At 37.2% G+C, this 21,670-nt stretch overlaps 1 long non-coding RNA gene across 2 annotated transcripts in view; it reads left to right on the forward strand.

Moving 5' to 3' along the window:
* Nucleotides 1-18,776, forward strand: part of LOC136247157 (uncharacterized) — a 56,111-nt gene extending 37,335 nt beyond the window's left edge. Inside the window, exons 4-5 of one of the 2 annotated variants that reach the window (XR_010697127.1) lie at nt 17,419-17,488; nt 18,534-18,776. This is a non-coding gene — a long non-coding RNA (uncharacterized lncRNA). The remainder of the gene's footprint in view (nt 1-17,418; nt 17,489-18,533) is intronic. The other variant, XR_010697129.1, reaches the window with a different exon arrangement.
* The last annotated feature ends 2,894 nt before the right edge of the window (nt 18,777-21,670 follow it).

The raw sequence follows: 21,670 nt of genomic DNA on the forward strand, positions 1-21,670 counted from the left end.
ACAGGGTTTCTTTGCAGCTGAGGTTTCTACAGGGTGGCTTCTTCTAGCTGAGCTCTCTTTTGTTTCTAGCCGATTTCTCTACAGAGTAACTTGTTTGTATAGCTGAACTCTTTACAGGGTGGTTTTTTTTGGTTGCTGAACTCTCTACACGATGACTTGTTTGTAGCAAACGTCTCTACTCTCTACAGGGTTACTTGTTTGCAGCTGATCTCTATAAGGTAACTTGTTTGTATAGATGAACTCTCTACAGGGTAGTTTCTTTGTAGCTAAACTCTTTCCACAGTGACTTGTTTGTAACTGAATTCTCTAGAGAGTGTAGCCGAACTCTCTACAGGGTGCATGACTTGTTTATAGCTAAACTCTCCTCAGTGTGACTTATGTTCTGAACCACTACAGTGATATATTTGTAGCTGAACTATATATAGGGTGACTTGCTTCTTGCTGAACTGTCTATAAGATTAACTGTTTGCAGCTGAACTCCCTACAGAATAACTTGCAATGTAATAGAATTCTATAATGGAGTAAATAGATTAGCTGAATGCTCTATTAGGGTAACTGTTCTGTTAGAGTATCTCGATCTCGCATTTGCTACACGGAGTTGGCTTTCGGATCATAACTCAGTGGTTTGTAATCCGATTCTACTGTACTATTGCAGTGACTTTCTATGAAGATTATTCCAGCTATACACCGATTTTCAGCTCATTGTTCTAAGCGGTTTGCCTAGTAGGTGTAAACATTAATACTTTTTTTATTCATAAAAATTGAAGGCGTGATTTCAACACAGGTTGGGTTTTGTGTCATATCTCCATGGTCTTTATCTCGATTCCTTTCAAACCTCCAAAAGGTACTCATGCGATGGTTATTCCATCTACATAGCAATTTTCAACTCATTCCATGAAGCGGTTTACCCTGTAGGCGTGACAACAAATCGATATTGTTTTACATGAATAATCGGTCATAACTCCTGAACTATTCATTGGATTTGCACCAAATTTAATACTAGGATTTTTTTTTTGCCTTTGGACTCCCTTTCTGTGTGCCAAATTTCAAGCCGATCATAGTACGCATTTGCATTTTGTAGCAATTTTTGCAAGTGTGCGAAAACAAAAAGAAGAAAAAAATAACGAAGAGAAGAAGCAAAACTTTATCAGCTCATATCTCAGAAATGGCTGGAGCAATTTCCTTCAAATTTGGAATGTAGACTCCCCTAGCTGGTGGGCAACTCTGTAGCAAATGTGGTTCCAATCAGATAAGGGATCACCGAGATACAAAGGTGTGAAAATGACATTTTCTTTTCTTCCTGTCAATATGCCCACGGTGTGGCGTGCCAGCTTCTTGGGTCGCACGACACACTATCATGTGCCTTGATTATTATTGCAGCTTTACAGTGGCCAGCACTGAAGGTCTGCCAGCAACACGTGCTACAGCCTTTGTAACCTAATAAAAAGGAACTAGAGACTTAAAGATTACTTAATGGTTGAATGCTACACTAGACAATGCTACCACCACAAAACATTGTGTTGAATGACAGAAAGTAAACTAGAGGAACATAAAAATGATTATGTATGATAGTAGTAGTAGTAGTAGTAGTAGCAGTGTAGCGTGTGTATTTGTGTATGTACAGTATACTGTCTGATGAGCCTAAGGTGTGAATTTATTTGCTCACACTCCATCAATGTGCCTATGGGTTACTAGTACCAAGAGTTCATAATATTAAGAGTGGGTATTATGAACTCTTGCTAGTACTGCACTAGCAGGATTACCCACACTTTGGTAGTCCAGTATTCTACTGGGTAAACATAACCATTTACATGATGTCAAATGCTTTTGCTTTTCGTGTGTTTTGACTGTAGTGTAGTGTAAAGTGTGTAATTACCATATCTGTTTGTTTTGTTTTGTTCTTTTGTAAAACCAGGTGCACGTATGGGCGCACTCCTGGTTTACTGAAATTGTTTTCGTAAAAACGTGTGTATGTGTGTGTACCTACTGTACTAACCTATGTTTGTTTGTCCGTACACACCCATGTGAGCAAAATCGTTATTATTATTATTTAAATACTAGGACCGCATCACATACAACCAAGTACATACACCAACATCACAGCCCCCTGGTGAGGCTATTAGGTGGTGAAGGCACAATCCCCAAATCATCTCAATATGTCACAGTAGTGACAGATACAACACAATAGTGGTATCGTAACTAAAGGCCACCAGTAGCTAAGTGCCAGTACATCATTGGTGTGGTAATGGCACAGTGATGTGTACACAGTATATGTATACAAAACATACAGGAGAGAACTATACATTATTGCAGTATTGTATGCAGCAATACATTATAGGCAACATCACCAGATAAAAATTATTAGCCAATATACAGGACAGTATCAACATCAACTAGAGCTAAATAAAGTTCATCAGTGGTGTAGCAATGGCACAGTGATGGGTGGCACACTATATTTATGCATGCACAACTTGCAGTAGATAGCTACACAATACTGTAGGAGTATGCAAGCCAGATGAACCAGATATAGGAAGACAGCCAAGCCAGCTAGAGCCTAGTAGCCTAACTTTCTAGGTGAAGGAAAAAGATTAAGCACGTATTGAATTGCCTGACACCAACACAAAGGAATTTCGCCATGCTAGCGGCACAAGACAAAATTGTTTACTTGTATTTTATATGTAACTGTATTGTAAAGAGCATGGCATGTGTTTTAATGTTTTCTTTTATTGTATATTGACATGAATGAATCCACTGGCAGCTGGCATGGAGACTTGAGATGTTACAAACATAAAAACTTACTTGTAATCTTCTTGTTTACGTGTAAAGTGGCCTCTGGCTCTCCTCCACGGACATTCGCTAATCTTCTCCTTTGCGCAATCTGTAATTAAGCAAGGGTGTGGTACTGGGTGTTATATAGAATTACACATAATATGGTCAAGTCATCAGCAGGAACAGGCGCAACGATTATACGTTTGTGCCTTTGTTCACAGGCGAATCTATCCCCGGTTAGTTCATGTCTCTAGACCTCGTAGTTTTCAAGAACATTAATTATTAATTCATTCATTATTTATTTATTTATGACATAATTTTAACCACATTTCTTATTATTCTTAGTACTTGGTTATATAACTATTAACACTTTACAATACACTAAACGTATCAATGGTCAACCAACAACCTGTGTTGGTGGCCAGAATAAGTCAATTAAATACAAAACTTAATTACTTAATTACAAAACTAAAGTACTGAGATAAATTGTTAGTTAAATGTATGTTATAACAATTGCTACATCTGCAACAAAAAAATGATATGTACAGGGATGGGAAAAATGGAGTATGTATGAAGTGTTGATGTAGATACTTTTAGATGTTGGCTTTTATGACTAATAATGACTAGCTCAGATTGATGGACGGTAATTTATTTCACAGTCTTAGGATATTCTATTGAAATAGAAGTTCCTAGTGTAATTGTTGGAAGTATAGATATGATTAGTTTATTATTAGAGGAAGATCTGGTGTTTACAGTGCTAAAAGATACATGGTCATATATATATATATATATTAAAATGGTTGGATGGCTGCTTTAGAACTTTAATGAAAAACATGATGTCATAGAAATCCAGTGTATGTATTAAAGGTAATAGATCTAGATGAGTCCGATAGTCAGTGGATTCCACAGCTGAGAACAGTAAGTTAACTGGAAGAGTTATATATAGAATTTTTTTTAGCTTTGACAGAGTGACAGCTACTAAAAGCATTCCTTAGTAGGCCAAAGTATTTATAAGCCTTGGAAGTTATATTATGTTTATATACCACTTTAGCGTGGGCGTTCAAAGGCGCCGCTCGGTGTTTAACTCGCATATTGCCCGGGCAATATCATGGGAAAGTGGTTCAGCCAGTTCAAAGAATCGATGCACTTTGACTCGTTATATTGAGCGACATAGGGCTTTGTATTGTGGGATTCGTTTTTGTAGGGGTTGCTAAGCTTAGTACATAGGCTAAGATAGAGTAGTTGGTTGTTACTAAAGGATAATGAAGGCACAAAATAATTGTTTGGGCGATTGTGGATGCGTATTTCAACCCACCGCGTATCAGCCTTTGAACAGACCACAGAACAGCAAAGCTACTACTGCTACGTTGAAATAGGTTAGTATCTTACAGTTCTAAGTACTTAACTTAATATAATAACTTACTTACTGTCCCAATAGCGAAGTTAGTTGGCTTAACTTAGTACAAAAATAATAACAATATAAACTCCATCCCACAATCGCAAGTTTCCTAACATTGTGTGTTGAAGCATAGTAACGTATTAATGACGTTTTAACGTATGGACAACGTTTTGATGGCTATTAGCCCACGCTATTAAAACCACAATCGATCTTCAGATGCTACTGTATAAAAGAAATGGGATGAGTTCTCGTTAGTTCTTTCACCTATTAGGTGAGTGTGCCCCAAGTGATATATATCACTTGTACCATGGCTGCTTGGGATTTTGCTGACATATACACCCGCAGCCCTCGGGCTTTGGGTGTATATATCAGCAAAATCCCTCGCATCCATGGTATAACTATTACATAATGACAGGTTGTCAGAAATTTGTATACCCACGTCACGATAACTGTGCAGCTGTGGAAGTGTATTGCCATCAACTGAGTTGGAGGTTGGTGATTTGTTATCAAAACTCAAGTGGATACACTTGTTGATTCCTAAAAGTAAGTCAGAGTCAATGCTCCAGACATATAGCTTATTTAGATCCTGTTGTAAATCAGTATGATCAGGGGGTAAAGGATTATTTTACAAAGCTTGGTATCGTCGGCAAACAGAAAGAGATCAGAGAATTGTGTTACTAGTGATAGAACATTTGTGTAGATTAAAACAGCTGGGGATTGAGGATGCTGCCTCGGGGCACACCAGACGACACTGGCAATGGATCAGAGGTAGCACTGCAGACTTTAACACAGTGAGAGTGATTATGTAGATAGTTGTAAAACCAATCCCAAAGATTTCCAGTTATTCCATAATTTGTTGGTTTAACTAAGAGCTTGTTGTGGGATACTATCAAAAGCCTTTCAAAAATCAAGATAGATAGAATCAGTTTGATGACCTTGAGAGGTAGCTTTGTAAATACTGTTTAAGTATGCCAAAAGTTGTTAGGTAGTGGACCTACCAGGCGGGAATCCAAAGTGGCATGTAGTGATATTATTAAGTACATGAGCAATGATTTTGTTGTAGATAAGAGTTTCTAAAACTTTTGATGTGTTACATACGTAGAAGGGAAATAGGTCTGTAACTCTTTACGGATGATCGATCAGCTGATTACAGGTATACACTGGTACAACTAGATGAAGTTTCCATTCCTGAGGGATAACACCAGATGCCAAACTTAAGTTGAACAAGTGGTAAAATGGATGGCTGAGTGAGGAAGCATGATATTTAAGAATTTTGGGACTATAGTATGTTCACGTTGAGCTGAACCCTCAAAAACATTTAATAACTCATGGATGCAATTACACATGATCTTGAAATTTGGCTCATTTATAGTACTGCTTGACCCGCTAAAAATATTTCAAAATTTTGTTGTTCAAATGTTAGACGTAATGTTTATGGTCAATCAAAATTTTCACAATATATTTCCTATGGGGAAGCCATATAAGTACAGTGTCCAATACAGCCCTTTCCCGAACTTGTAATGGAGCCAAACCGTACGTGTCTGTTGTTGACACCTTTGCTGTTACCAATAATCATCTGGTTGGCTGAAATGTTATCTCTGTTGAGAAAAAATCCACTTTTAATTTTTAGCCGTTTTTCAGGATTCAGCTCAACGTGAACATACTATAATAGAGTCAATTCCTATGACTTTATTAGGATCAAGTAGGCTGATTAAATATACTTCTTCACTAAAGACCAGTGAGTTCATTTCATTAGGGTGTGAGGTTACATTTGTGTGATGTGGAGTTGTAGAAGGTAAAAACTGAATAGAAATATTAATTGAAGAGATATGCTCTATAAATGTTGCTGTTGGCTGAAGTGGCATCAAGATGGATGGTGGGTGGGATTGTAACGGTATATTGCTGGATTAGAAGAATTAGCATAGTTGGTGATGAGTGTAGTTTCATAGTCAGACTTATAACTGCAGCCGCACTTTGTTGGAACATGTCTTCAGCATGATTTAATCAACTTACATTGTGTTCAGAAGGTGAACACTTGTTCTTTCTTCTCAGGGTGTGCAAACACTTCGGTAGATAATCTAGATCTCTGTTAAACCACTTGGGATATTGTTTATAGCAGATTTGTATTTTAGGAATAATAGACAAATAATAGATTGGGAAGACCTGCTTTGTAAATAATAGACTTATTCATATACCATTTAGCTTCAATATCAGATAAGAACAGATGGTTTGCAATAATGGAGTTGATATGTAGGCATTCATTCCAAGAAAATCAGCTTTAAAGAAACCGTAAACATATTGAGAAATACTTTCTGTTGGCTGAGGTCTGACTAGTGATAACTCAAACGTGATAGCATAGTGATCAGATTTGATAGGTAGGTTATCAGTAGGGCTTACCAAAATACTGTCTATTAGGTTGTCATTGTTAGTAAGGATGAGGTCCAAAGTGTTGCCATGAATATGATTTGAGTAGGATATTAACTGTGATAAATTATATTCAAAACATGTGTTCAAACCTGCAGTGATGTTGCCACAGAGAGTATCCCAGTCAATGTCGGGCAAGTTGTAGTCACCTAATAGCACAATGTTATATGATTGTTGAAACTGGTAGGGGTGACTTGATAGATTGGATCAGTGGTACAGTAGGATTAGGAAGTATATACACAATACATAGGATAAGTGTTTGTGAGAGTTCTACTTCAGTGGTGGAGTAGTGGAGGACTTTGCTGACAGTATTATCCCGTACTGCAAGAAGAACCCCACCACCTCTTGAGCCACGATAATTACGATGTATAGTATAGTGTGTAGGTAAAATTTTGTTCTCATTATATTGTTGGATAGCCAAGTCTCAGTTACTGCTGTAATGTCAAAATCACACGAATAAATCATAGTATGAAACAAGGATAATTTGTTATATAACAACACTTCTTATGTTCATATAATAACAGTTAAGTAGTTATAGATTTGCTGCAGGTGCTGCAGAAGAAGATGGCTGATAGGTAGATGTCATTATAGGGAGGGGAGGATTATAATCAGAACGACACAATTCAGAATTTTGGTACTGTCCATAAAGTTTGTTCAATGAAAATGCTTTTTTTTTGTCAAAACCTAATTGCATCAATATCCATCTCTCTTTAAGTAGTGCAGATTCAGCTTTCCTTTCTTCGAGTGTCATCGGGTTTGATTCGTACTGAAGCTTGGAATGAAACAGTGGCTTCTGTGGATCGAAGGAATTGATGAGAATTAGTGTGGGGTGGGAGGCATCAAATTTGTATTTACCCAATCAGAAGCAATCATTGGCTGAATTGGCCTGGATGGGAAGCTCAACTTTGGCAAATTCATTGGTTATTGATTGTAAGTCATTTTCCAGATGATCGGATTTGGATTTTTTCGGTGGGCTTTTTTTAATACCATACATCACAATGTTGTACTTCTTGTCCTTGTAAATAGTGACTAAGAATGTTGGTTTATTGGTAGGGACGATGTTGGCAAGTTTAGGTTGAATATTTATAGAGGTTTATCCATCAGGTATCGACACAGTCTCAGTAGTAGGCTCCAATGACTTGACCGAGGTCTGGAGAGCTGTGATATCACAGTTTCGGTGAGTGAAGGAATTGTGACTTTCAGATCTGAGATGGTTGTGGCATGTTGCTTTAGTTGACAATGTGGACAGTAAAAGGATCAAACGGACCTTGTAAACTGGTATACACAGATTTGGGAAGACCTACTGCATAAACTCTATGCAACCCGGAGTTGCTCTGACCTTCACAGAAAATAGCATCATTACCCTTCTTAGTCTTACTGGAGTCTTGTATAGCTTCTAAACAAATCAGACAAGTACACCCCCTTTCTTCTTAGTTTTCTTTGGCTAAGACAAGTTTTGTGGTGAATCACCCAGTCTATAATGCTTTAAGCTGGAGGTGGTGTCCATGCTAGCTGTGACAGTGACTTTAAAGGACAATATTTAGCCGTTTCTAAATAGAGAATGCCACAACGAAATAACATACAACAAAGAACCATAGTAACTAGCTTTAAGTGGTACCGTTATCATATAATCGAATCTTATGCCACAGTACAGCAGCGTTTTAATGTAGCAGTGAAGGAAACAGTCCACAGAAGAACAGCATTAAAGTTTCCCACAATCAATTATTCATCATATTTTGTGTTGATACTTAAGGAAATACAATGACCACACTAACCAGTGATCATACTGCATTAGTGGTGCTAATATGTAGTCTAATGTTCAAAAATTTATATGTAAATTCAAATCCACAATACAATGTAACAAGAAAGACTATAAATTAGGGATGCGGCAATTATGCCAGCATAATTTCGGGCATAATAGGTATGTGTGAAAATCAGGAATTATGCTAGCATTTTGAGGTGATTATAAAGCTTTAACAGTAGGAATATCTGCAGATTGCGCAATTCTGTTAAAAAAGATCGAGATACTCTAATAGAGCAGTCAGAAACTCTAATAGAACAGTCACTGAAGATTATTTACTCTAATAAAGCAGTCACATTGAAATGAAATACTCTAATACAGCAACCAGCTAAAGAATTAAAGACTATTTGAAGCTTAAACATCAATGAAAATGGCCTGATACAGCAATGAACTGGCATTATTAGCCAATTATGGTGGCATAATTTTGGGAATAATGGGCAATTCTCAAAAGCATAATAGGTGATTTTTTGAGCACTGCTCAAAAGCATAATGCTCAATTTTTGGAGCATAATAGCCTCATGCCTACTATAAATTCAAAGCTTATAAAATAGAGTGTGAATTTCACCTCTTCTACATCTTGTAGCATGTTATAATTTTTGTAAGGTCATGATTATTTGACCTGAAGTGCATGTGTACTCCTTACTTTGGTCTTAGCTCATTTCAAGAGAAGAATAGATAAAAATTTTAAATTGTTATATGGCTATGATATCAGATTTAATTTTTCTCTTCAGTCGTTAAGCTAAAGTAATAGCTTTATCTCTATCACTTCAGTACCTCGATATTTATTGGCCAATATGTCTGACAAAATTATATATTTTATGTAACAGCTGTTTTGATTAGGTACAGTGTATGCTGAAGTATTTGTGTACAGTTGATGGTATGGTCCCTCATCTCCTTCTACCAATCCCAAAACCCTCCACTAAAAGCTATCAAATGTGATGAAAAGCACTTTTAGATGAGCCTGTTAACCCCTGTTAAAGGACACTGGTGTGTGGTTTTTCTACTTTCCACATTTCAAAAGGAATGCAAAATATTGTTCTATGAGGTGAAACACCATAGTTGTGGATTAATTTTTTTACCCAGGTGTGCACGCCTGGTTTCCTGAAGCTGTTTTCAAATCTAAACAGTGTGTGTGTGTGTTTGTGTGTGTGTGTGTGTGTGTGTGTGTGTATGTCTGTTGTGTGGCAAAGAAGGTTTATCTTTAAAAGAACCAGTGTGAGCACTAGATAGACCCTGTACTAAACTTACAAGCTGGTAAGCTATACTGTGAGGCTTATACTTTGTACTAATTCGAAATATGGATGAAAGTGGTTTCTGAATGCGGTGTGAACAGATTATACAGGTGTTTTTGTGCACGAAAAACAACAGCGCGGGCCTTAGTAGGTTACCAGAAAACATATATTACTAATCTGCATGGGTGCACCTGATTTTAGAAGTAGCAGAACATCAACTTATTTCCGTTAGCATGTAATTTATGTCTATGCCAATTACATCATTTCACTGAGTTTGGCAGTTTTAACCTACAACACTGCAACAGTAAGACCCACAGTACATACGTACGTACGTATGTGTAGTCATAGAAAACTAAGACAAAGTGACTTGAGGACGACCTGTTTAGCTCATGGAGTAAAGTTCTGGTAATTAACAGAACATCAAAGACATTAAATTTCTACACTAAACAATTACAGTAAAACTACAATTACTCGGTTATTACAATTACATTACTTTATTTTGATTTCTACTGTAGGCACATCTTGTACTAGCATAATCATGATAGTGCTGTTAATCCTTGTTGGAATGCTTCACATGCAGGGAATACATTGTAAATATCCCTCAGTACAAACTCATAGGCATGAATGTGAATGCATTGCTCTTAGGCGTTTCGAAGATTTGGAAATCCTAAGTACTAAATTGTTTTGATGTTGTTGGTTGTTGATAGGAGACACTCTACCAATGGTTCAAGGAGGTCAATAACTCTACCCAACATCCCAGTTGCTCCTGGCAACTATACTGAGTGTCTACGGAGTGTTGAAGCAATTGAAGTGAGACAAGAAATGTGGGATATTTGTATTTAGCAGATCACAGATCAGCAGATCGCGGATTGACGGATCACGTGGGCTCCCGACACCAAGACTACAAACTGTTATTTTTTGCTGTTATCTAGGACCGCGTCACATACACCAACGTGACAGCCCCCGGTGAGACTATTAGGTGGTGAAGGCATGATCCCCAAATCATCTCAATATGTCACAGTAGTGACAGATATAACACAATAGTGGCATCGTAACTAAAGGCCACCAGTAGCTAAGTGCCAGTACATCATCGGTGTGGTAATGGCACAGTGATGTGTACAAAGTACATACTGTATTTCTATAAATATAAGCTGCGAGAAATTTTCATGAGTTAAATTTTCGTGTTAAAAATTTTTCATCTGTGTCCTCAAGCAACGAAAAATTTTTAACAGTGAATTACGTAACTATTAATTCTATACGGCCTTTTTCGAGGCCTTTTTGTATACAGGAGACGCAGAATGACAAGCAGCAAAACTGAATTGTGTTGTCTCCGTTCTGCGTCCATGGAGGCTGCACCCCAGATTCAGAAGTTGTCTGTCACAAGTCAAGCAATGGACTGGAGTGAAATGGCTGTAGCTAGACGCTCATTTCATCAACTTGCATATTTGTGCATATATACTCCATTTAATGTGTCCTGTAGTAGTTTTCTATCACGGAATCAGATGGCATCATTACCAATGTGCGGCGAAATAGATCGGCAGCTCCCTTCTCTCCTAGGATGAGGGAGGCCTTTGTTTTTAAAAGACCGCAGCAACCTCGATCCAGGTGGCCAGAAAGCAGTTAACCAAATTCATTCAACTTCTCGAATATTACGTTGGTAAAAAATTTTCGAGTAATAAATTTTCGTCGGATGCTAGCTTCAACGAAATATTTTTAACGGTTTATAAATATAGAAATACGGTATATGTATACAAAACATACAGGAGAGAACTATACATTATTGCAGTATTGTATGCAGCAATACATTATAGGCAACACCACCAGATAAAAATTATTAGCCAATACACAGCACAGTATCAACATCAACTAGAGCTACATAGGGTTCTTCAGTGGTGTAGCAATGGCACAGTGATGGGTGACACACTATAATTATGCATACACAACTTACAGGAGATAGCTACACAATACTGTAGGAGTATGCAAGTCAGGCGAACCAGATAAAGGAAGACAGCCAAGCCAGCCAGAGCCTAGTAGCTACGCCAGGTGAAGGAAAAAAAGATTAAGCACGTATCGAATTGCCTGACACCAACACAAAGGAAGTTCGCCATGCCAGCTGCACAAGACAAAATTGTTTATCTGTATTTTATATGTAACTGTATTGTAAAGAGCATGGCCTATGTTTTAATGTTTTCTTGTATAATTGTTTATTTACGCGAATGAATCCACTAGCAGCTGGCATGGAGACTTGAGATGTTACAAACATAAAAACTTACTTGTAATCTTCTTGTTCATCAGCACGAACAGGAGCGACGATTATACGTTTGTGCCTTCATTCACAGGCGAATCTATCCCCGGTTAGTTCATGTCTTTAAACCTCGTAGTTTTCAAGAACATTATTAATCGAACTCAACAAAAACTTACCTTCATACAGCGTACGGGACACGCCCCTTTCAATGTGAACAAGCTATCTATGGTAACCCGTTTATCAAGCTGGCACGAATAAACCACCTCACGACTAACTTTTGTGTTTATTGTCTTGTTTGTGATTGTGCTTGTTATTAATTATTTATTTATTTATGATGTAATTTTAACCACATTTCGTATTATCTTTACTACTTGGTTGTATAATTGTATGAGAAGATAAATATTGTTATTTATATTAAGACTTACAAACACACTTTCAGGTCACGCTTGTCCAAACGCCTTTGCTATGGAGGATCATCATCTATGTCCACACCTCGTATATTTTACAAGACACAACTTTGTATCTTGAAGGACTGAAAGTATACCCCCACAGTGAACATTGTCAATATCAACACGTGGCCAGATCCAATAATAAGCGCCCTGCGGGAAAATGAGGTCTAAGAATGTTCTGTGTGAAAAATCACAATCGCATATTACATGAATATGCCCTTGAACAAGTAGAAGAGGGTACACGGACACTATTTAGCAAAGCGCTCAGTGCTAAAGCAAAGTAAGTGTGTTTACTGTTATGACAGGAGTTAGCTACCAAGCACAGTTATTGCTGTTTTGTACGGCATACAAAGGGCTGAGTTTCACGAATAGCTAATCACTTCAAACAAGCTTGCATCATAGAAATTAGACTACGTACCACCATCATAGTAACAGTGTATGAACTCCACTCCACTTCGTGATAATAGTCATGTGAGCATTGATTTATTCCATAATTGATTTCAGTCTGAGCATTTATAAACAAACCAGGGCAGTACCACCAAACCTTATCCACATCAAGGCCATGCTTGCTTTGATAAAACCCAAGTTGTTCACACCACTTCTGATAATTATTTTCTTAGCAGTCCAAGGAATGGATCACCAAAGTTTTAGTAGACAGTAGGAAGAGCACTAAAATTGATTTGTACAGTGACTAAACTGAAAATACACTACAGGTGCTTATATTTGCAGTCATAACTTCCGTTTACATTAATCTATAATGTTGGAATTTGGCTTAAAATGTTCACCATGGATTAGCAAATCAAACAGAGATATAGTTTTATCCCTGTAGTCACTTACACATACTATAGGTATGAAGACTGTTTAGTTGAAGAAATGATGACAATCTTACCTACATGTAGATAAACACACGTGACACGCGTATCATTTACATCAATGCAATTGAAGTCTTCACATTTAAGTTGCCTTGGAAATAGTTATTGTATTCTTTGTCATATGAAGTCTATGCGTACACCGGTAGAAGTATGTTGTGCTTATGTATTTTGTATATCTCGATCCCACAATCAGTTTCTCCTAGGACTCCTATAAAAACAGTAGACTGACTTGTGATTCATTGTTGACGCTTAACACATCACAGATGTATATCACATGTTTTACTTAATTTTTGGAAAGGGAGTGCTGCAAATGACAGCAACAACCCTTGACCTGTAGTATCATACAGTACGATAGTACTGTGTGGTAGGGACAACAAAGATGTGGGTGTGGTCTACGAAAATAAATCAAGCCAAAATCATATTTGCAAACCCTTCACGGCCACTTGACAGTATTGGTCAGGCATAACCAAGCCCAAACATGCCTTCAGAATTTAAAAAAAAAAAATTTTTGTGAATATTCTACTGCCTCACTGCCTGCCTGCCCGCCCACCCGCCCGCCCGCCTGCCTGCCTGCCTGATGCATTCAGTCAAGCGTAGCGGGAAATTGGCTACAGCTACAGCCTTAATTCTTTGGCAGATATGCTTTGAATTTCATGGAGATGAAACTTTTAGTATTTTAAATATCCTACAATGTATGCATTATTGCTTACTGATTTTCCTTTGATCCTTCTTTATTGTGGCCATTGCTCATCAGTAGGCTTCCATATCAATAGGGCTTCCATAATCATTGTGAATAGGCACCGGCCAATTATGCCAGCATAATTTAAAGCATAATAGGTGACCAAAAGCATCAAGCATAATGCCAGCATAATAGGGACGATGTTTGAAAAATTTATTAAATGCGTAATACGCGTGCCTGAAAGAAAGCAAACATTTACTGCCAATAGTATTATTAGTGCATTTCATATTTAAAAACACGTAATATAACTTATTAAACCGTTTCTTTGTTGGTTATTTACACTTTGCAGAAATAAGATCGAGATACTCTAATAGAGCAGTCAGGAAAGGCTGATATACTCTAATAAAACAGCCAGTTCTAGAGCATAATCTTGATTTTGAAAGCATAATTTTGAGCATAATAGGCTTAATTTTTAAGCAGTGCTCAAAAGCATAATAGGTAAAATTTTGGGCATAATAGGCCGGTGCCTAATTGTGAATACACGTGTTATCGCACCAAACTTTCAGAATATGTTTGTGATTTGACGTTTGGTTTATATAGGATCTATCTGGGGACCTATCGTACATTGTCGACAAAATACACACGTAAGAGATCTTGTTTAGTATTAGTGTGTTTGTTGTTTAACGGCTAGGTTTAACTGCTTGCGTTTCTAAATACATTTCTTTGCGACTAACACATTCTTGCTATTACAATATTAACACTTCTTTATGTATCCTTGCATGCACTTACTATTGTCTACACAGTCAGCAAAACCATATACATACATGATTGGAATAGTCAAGTAACTATCTAAAGCTGTTAACACTATTAAGTTTAAAAATGCATATACAAAACTTCTAATTAAATGCATGAATAATAATGTATTAAATGCATAATCTCACAGAAACCCTGCATATTATGTTTTGTCACAATTGCCTGTCATTTGTCAGTCGCTCCAGTAGCATCGTCCTTATGTGCAGCAATTACGTATTGTTTTCCACAATATTCCCACTACAATGATCAATGTGTACTGTATAGCTAACCTATTACAGGTACTAAGACAGCATAGTTTATTTGGTAACATCATTGTTAACAAAGTTATAGCTAACGAATGTGTAAAAGGTAGAGTAGGGCTTATCATACTGTACGATGGTAACTGTATAGTAGGAACCACAAAGGAGTAGACGTGGCCCACAAAATAATATTGCCCAAAAATCAGCCTCAATTTTCCCTTACGATGATGAGGCAGTATTGGTGAGGTAAAACTAAGCCCAAACAAGCTTTCAGATTGACCCGAAACGCTTTCAATAAGTTGCTACAGAATTTTAATTTTTTTATTCAACGGAATTTTCTACTGACTGACTGAGTAAGTAACTGACTGTCTGATGCCTCCAGACAAGCGTAACTGGATAGCAGCTAAGGCTACGGGCTTGATTTTTTCACTGCTCGACGTCGCTTCAGCCCGACAGGTACCTTTTGGCATACCGCAGTACATACAATGCATTCTTCATGGACTTACCAGTGTCCTCCTTTGTGTCCCATTCATCTTTGCTGATAGGGAAAGGTGTCGATTTGGTGTGCGCAGGTGATGGCTTCCCTTCGAAACGAAAATTGTCCGTATTTTTCATCGTGGCTATTTTGATATGCAGAGGTGCTTTTTAAACAGTTCTTGATTCGTACTGCTGTGTAACGGGTTGTACATAGCCTACAACAAAGCGTAATGGATACTTCACTTTTCAGACGATAATTAATATGATTGGGGTGCGTGGCACGATTTCTTTCTTTTGGTATGCGTGGATTGTAGAGGTGTTTTCGACAGTTCTTGATTCGAAATGCTGTGTAACGGGTTAAACATAGCTGACAACGAAGCGTAATGGATACTTCACTTTTCACACGATAATTGATATAGCTGGGGCACGCAGTGCCTTTTCAGATGTGGTATGCATGGGTTCACCAGTCATAATGAAATTATTTACAAAAACAGTTAACAAACAAGTACACGAAAAAATTTGGAATTTTCAACTAGAGTAGGGACCATAGCACATCGATAAAAAGTACTGAAACAAGTTGGAGTAGTCTATGATATTAAATCACTGTAAAAAAAAAAGAAGTGATATATCCCTATTGTGCATTTCCGTTATGTATCTTGAGCACAGTAGGGATATAACACTTCTTATTGTTTTACAGTGATTTAATATCACGGACTACTCCGACGTGTTTCAGTACTTTTTACCGATGTGCTATGGTCCCTACTCTAGTTGAAATTCCAAATTTTTCATGTACCTATAGCTATTAAATATTTTTAATGGTGCTTGTTTTACTGAATTCCTACATATGTGATGGTAGTGTTTGGTAGGGACCTCCAAACAAAGTGGCACCTCTCATAATGTTTCCTTCGAAAATGACAAGAACTCCTATCACTAAAGAGTCTTATATATCAAGTATGTTGTTTAAAATATGTGACCGGGCCTGCGATAATAGGGCATGTGGGCACATGATTTTTGCCTACTTTTTCACACTTTCATCACTCATAACATTTTGTACCATTATGCTATGGCATTGCAATTTTCAGCTCTTAGTAGACATTTAATTGGCATCATGATGCAAGTTACAGAATGGAAATATACATTTCCAAAACTGAGATATGACCTATAGAGTGATGGGGTGTAGTTTGTGCCCACATGCCCTGTTTTCGCAGGCCCGGTCACATATACTGACTTACAGAAACACTTAGTATTATTATTATTAACACTTTACAGTGACCAGTACTGAAGGTCTGACAGCAACATGTACTGCAGCCTTAGGATTACCTAACCTAATTTCAATGACTTAGACTTAATGACTTGACTTATTAACCATTAGCAAGGCATTGGTTAAAAACTACTCAATGACATAAACTTCTTGCAGGCTCCTCTAAAGTAATTCAAGATTAAAGTTCTCTTTGTATTAAAGATAGGCTACATATGTTATTCTGTTCATTTTACAAATGAATTTCTCCATTACTGTCTCATTCTCACTTGAGCCTACTCATCTAAAACCTAAATGCTAATTTACTTGGTTAAACGCTGAACCTTCAACAGTAGCTGTACTTGAGTGGTGCAATGATTGATTTTGAAAATAAGGACTTCGACATCATTTTTGAGCATCAAGTGGTGGTCAATTTTGACTAGTTGCCACATCAATTTTTAGAACTAAGGTAATAATTGCTGTAGTGTTTAACCGATTAAATACAGTATCACATTTGTTGTAAATTTGTTCTGAGCTAGTAAATATTTTAACAACCCATAAAACAAAAGTTACAGGGGGAGGGTGAATTGGAGACATGTTTCTCCTGTTTGTTTCTGCATTCAGCAAAGTTTAAAGATCAAGACACTTGATGTCCTGTTTAGTGGCCCAGAGCAAGATGTGTATATCACATTTATTGGGTCATATTAACTGCATAGTTCTGTAGTTAACTTTCGTAGTGAACTGCTCGTGTGCTTTATACCTTATTGTTTATTCACACATAGTTGTGATGAACAAGGACTCAGTCAGCTTCATAGTGATACACAACTACAGTTAGAGAGAATCATAATAAAGGTAGATATTTAGTGTCATTGCAACTTTTGTAAGAGACTAGCATAATTTATATGCTAAAGTAATTGATATTTAAGTAAATTGTTGTGGCCTTAAAACTGCAAATGTGTGTGCATGTGTGTGTATGTGTGGGTGTGTGTGTGTAACATCAATAGGTACCTGGTGTGTACTGGGGGAGCAATGCCCAACTGTTCTTGTCTCGCTTAGCAATATTGGGGTTGTTGTGGAAATTCTGGGTTCTGCCACCTCTCTCCATGAGACTTTGACAGTCCTCCTGCGAGTTACTACAGCAGTCCTGTCCCAGGAGGATTTGCCTGCACAAACCTCAAGCACCTGAGTGGTGCACAGGCATCCCAGTGCCAGTTCGCTTGGTGGCATTGTGTTTCATGGCTACCGTAGGCTCTTCTCTAGTTAGACCTCTAAGACTGAGAAACTAAATTCAGGCACCAAATGCACAGATGACACAATTAGACAATTGTGGCAGATACAACTCAGTTCCACTACTATATAGGAATGTGGAATTCAGGGGCGTTGGAGCAGGCCAAAGAGTGAGGGGGCCAGGCCAGCTGTAAGTTGAAGACCAAAAAAAAAAAAAAAGGGTCACAGCCTGTTGACAATAGCTGCTTTCCACCAATTACATCTCCTTATTTATAACTACAAATACGTAGCTAAGGAATTTGCTACACTGCTTCTCTGAATACTGTGACTGCTCTATTAGAGTATCCAGATCCTGACTGTTCTATTAGAGTATCTCGATCTTTTCTTGCAAACAGTGTCCCAAACAGTGGGGGGGGGGGGGCACCCCCCGTCTCCACCGCCTATGGTGGAATTTAATTATGACATGCACTTATGCAACCAGATGACAGCAAAAATCCAATTGTTTGAACAAATGTACACTACATTTTAAATATACAGATTGAAACGTCACTACTCTATAATACCACTGACCAATTTTTAACCCATTTTTGAACATACGTACATGCTTACGTATGTACAAGTGAAGTATAGTAAATTATATGGTTTCATTTCATCCATGGTCTTTTAACAGGTATCAGATATGTACGTAAGGAAACAGTTGTTGACAAAGCAGCACCTGAAAGAAAAGATACAAAGTTACACATAACACAAATTACTCTCTGTAGTAACTTTTGTACATCTATTAATCTATTTTGAATAGTTCGCTAACACTACAGGATATAATAGAAATTGCAGCTACTACATAAATGTGATAAATTATGTTGCACAACAAACATACTTGTGCGCATACATGCACATACTGACATATAGACACTGCAACCAGATCACCAATGTGATTGGGCCTGCAAAAACAGGGCATGTGGGTACAAACTACACCTTATTACTCTACAGGTCATATCTCAGTACTGGAAAAGTATATTCCATTCTGTAACTTGCATCATGATGCCAATTAAATGCTTACAAAGAGCCAAAAATTGCAATGCCATTACTTAATAATATTGCACAGAACGTTATCAGTATATATAATGAAAGTGTGAAAAAGTAGGCAAAAATCATGTGCCCACATGCCCTATTATCACAGGCCCGGTCACATATGTGGAATCATTTACAAAACTCAACCTCACAATTATTTACAGCATGTGCACTTATAAAAAACACTGTCCGCAACTCTATGTACTAACTTCTAATGTCATTCAAGTAGTCATAATTTTTGGAAAAGGTCATCTGATTAAGTGTTGGGGCAATTACTTTTTAAAAGTAACTAGTTACATATTACTTGCAACTGAACTGTTTAGTTACAGTTACATATTACCCATAAAGTAATTACATATTTAAAATTATATTACTTTGTGTCCACAGCCTTAAGGTGTCACATGTGCAACTACCACCTTATCACGTGACATGATTGTGTTGTTGAACAATGTGTAAATCTTGGTTATAACTGTAAGAAACTGGTGAATAAGCTTCATTCATTAATTCAAGGTGGCTTTGTTGTGGCTAGGCGTTACTCAGTGGACTATTAACAAGATTGGAAACTTGTTACTTGTAGTAATAAAATTACTTAATATGCATATGAGGCTTGTTACAGTAACTTCATTACTTAGGTAAGTGTTACATTTCTAAGTGAAGTAACTTGAGTTATATTACCAGTTTTTATAGCATAATTATTTCATTACATTACTTGGTTACCACAAAAGTAATAATTATTACATAATGCATTACCCCCAACACTGAAGGTCATACACTTTTAGAAGCCTTTGTGACAACATTATAATATATTCAGCTATCTCTGTTAAGTTATCTTAGAAGTTTAATTTTTATGCAGCATCTAAGGTTTGTAATTGTAAAATTCAACACTAATAAGTTTTACCTATCACAAGTTTCCTGCACCCTATATACTGAAGGTTAGTTATTCCTGATCTAGTTTTGAACAGCTTCCAGTTTGTAGATAGTTTGGTGTGAATTATGTATCAAGAGTTTGAAAAGCCCTTTTCCAGCCTGATCACAAGTCAGGCTTAAATAAAGTGCCATTAAATGATATTATATTGCAAAGGAAATGTCAAAAAATATTTAAAGCAAGTGTGTAGATGCTGTGCTGAAAAACATCAACCACCTGGTTAACCCTCTTTGAACCTGGTAAGCCTATATTTAAGCTTTGACGCATATCTTTATACAAACTAAAATAACTTCACAAGTATTAATGATACCACAGCCACTACATTACTTACTGTGAACTCCACAATTAAATGGCACCAAACATCGATGCAGTTGGGTACAACGCCTTTCAGCACACCACTTAGAAAACAGCCTTCTTCATCAAATGTTCACCATGATTGTACACTGCTTCAATAAACAAGGAATGCCGTCGCCATACTTAGTGCTATGGCTTTAAACTAAGTGCCATTAGAATCCTCATGTGCTACAGAATCCAGTGGTATACAGATCACGTGATCTCATAATGGACCCTTAAAATGCTGTCAAGTTCCACTGAAGACAACGTTTACCATTCATTGTTTTCATTTCAAAATCTGTAGTGTTGTATAACACTGTTAACATGTTATTATGATGCATGCATAATTATGTAGGTGACCTACACTGTGAAAAAAGAGGAATATAAGATGGTATATCTAATGGCTTAAATTATACAAATAATCTCAGTATAGTCTTGCATTATACTAACTATCTTATACTTTAGTATAAACCCCATCTTATATTATGGGAAACAGATTATACTTCAGTTTAATACACATTCTTTTGCTATGGCTTTGTTTACTTAACTAAATGTGATAACTCAGTGACTTTTTAACTTCACCATCTCATTATTCATGGACTTTTGTTTATAGACAGCATGTGACTTAAGATTTTTTACTGTATCAAACAAAGTCATGATGATTTTACAATACGAAGTGTATATTTAGCCGGTACCGGTTTGCAAACACTAATGGCTATTGTGCCGGCACTAGTAGGTTGCCCCGAGCATTCAACTTTAGGGCATGCGTCTAGTAGGTTGCCCTGAGCATTCAACTTTAGGGGATGCGAAAAGTAGTTCCTTAGCGTTAGGGGTAGGCTAGGGTTCAGCTTTGGTTTCTTCTTCACTCTTGTTCACTTCAGTCGGATGTTTATAACGTAGAAACTAAATAATATGACTAGCTGCAGCACCGGTGGTATAATCGTTACAAACATTGCTTATGAGTACGGATGCCCGGGTTCGAACCCTCGCTTGGACAACTTTTTTTTTTCGCTTTCTTAGGTTTTTTGTACAAGTTTTTTTTTAATGTACGTAACATTCTAAGTATTATACCCTCCACTGCCGGCAAAATAGCCGGCAAAACAGTGTAACCGGTACCGGCTCTATATAACCTGCCTTTACAATAAGTACACTTCTGTTAATCACTATAGCTGGCTTTGTTGTGATAGCTAATTTCATATGCACATGGACATTTTCATATGGCAAAGCATATAATACCAGAAAAATTAATTATTCAATCAATTCTTTCTAAGAGTCATACAAATTCAGATTTTCTTGCACAGTTAGCACACCTGCACAAGTTGGTATTAAAGCTTGTTTAAAATTGAAGGAGTCAGTGGTGTGCGCATGTGTAGCAGATGCAATTAAGTCGCCGTTTTTGTTGCTGTTGTTGTATCAGAGCCTGAGAGGTTGTAAATGTGAGAAGGTGTATCTCGCGGAGAGAGTGTGTGCGATCGGCG

The sequence above is a fragment of the Dysidea avara genome, chromosome 2 (genome assembly GCF_963678975.1).
Source record: "Dysidea avara chromosome 2, odDysAvar1.4, whole genome shotgun sequence".
Classification (NCBI taxonomy): Eukaryota; Metazoa; Porifera; class Demospongiae; order Dictyoceratida; family Dysideidae; genus Dysidea; species Dysidea avara.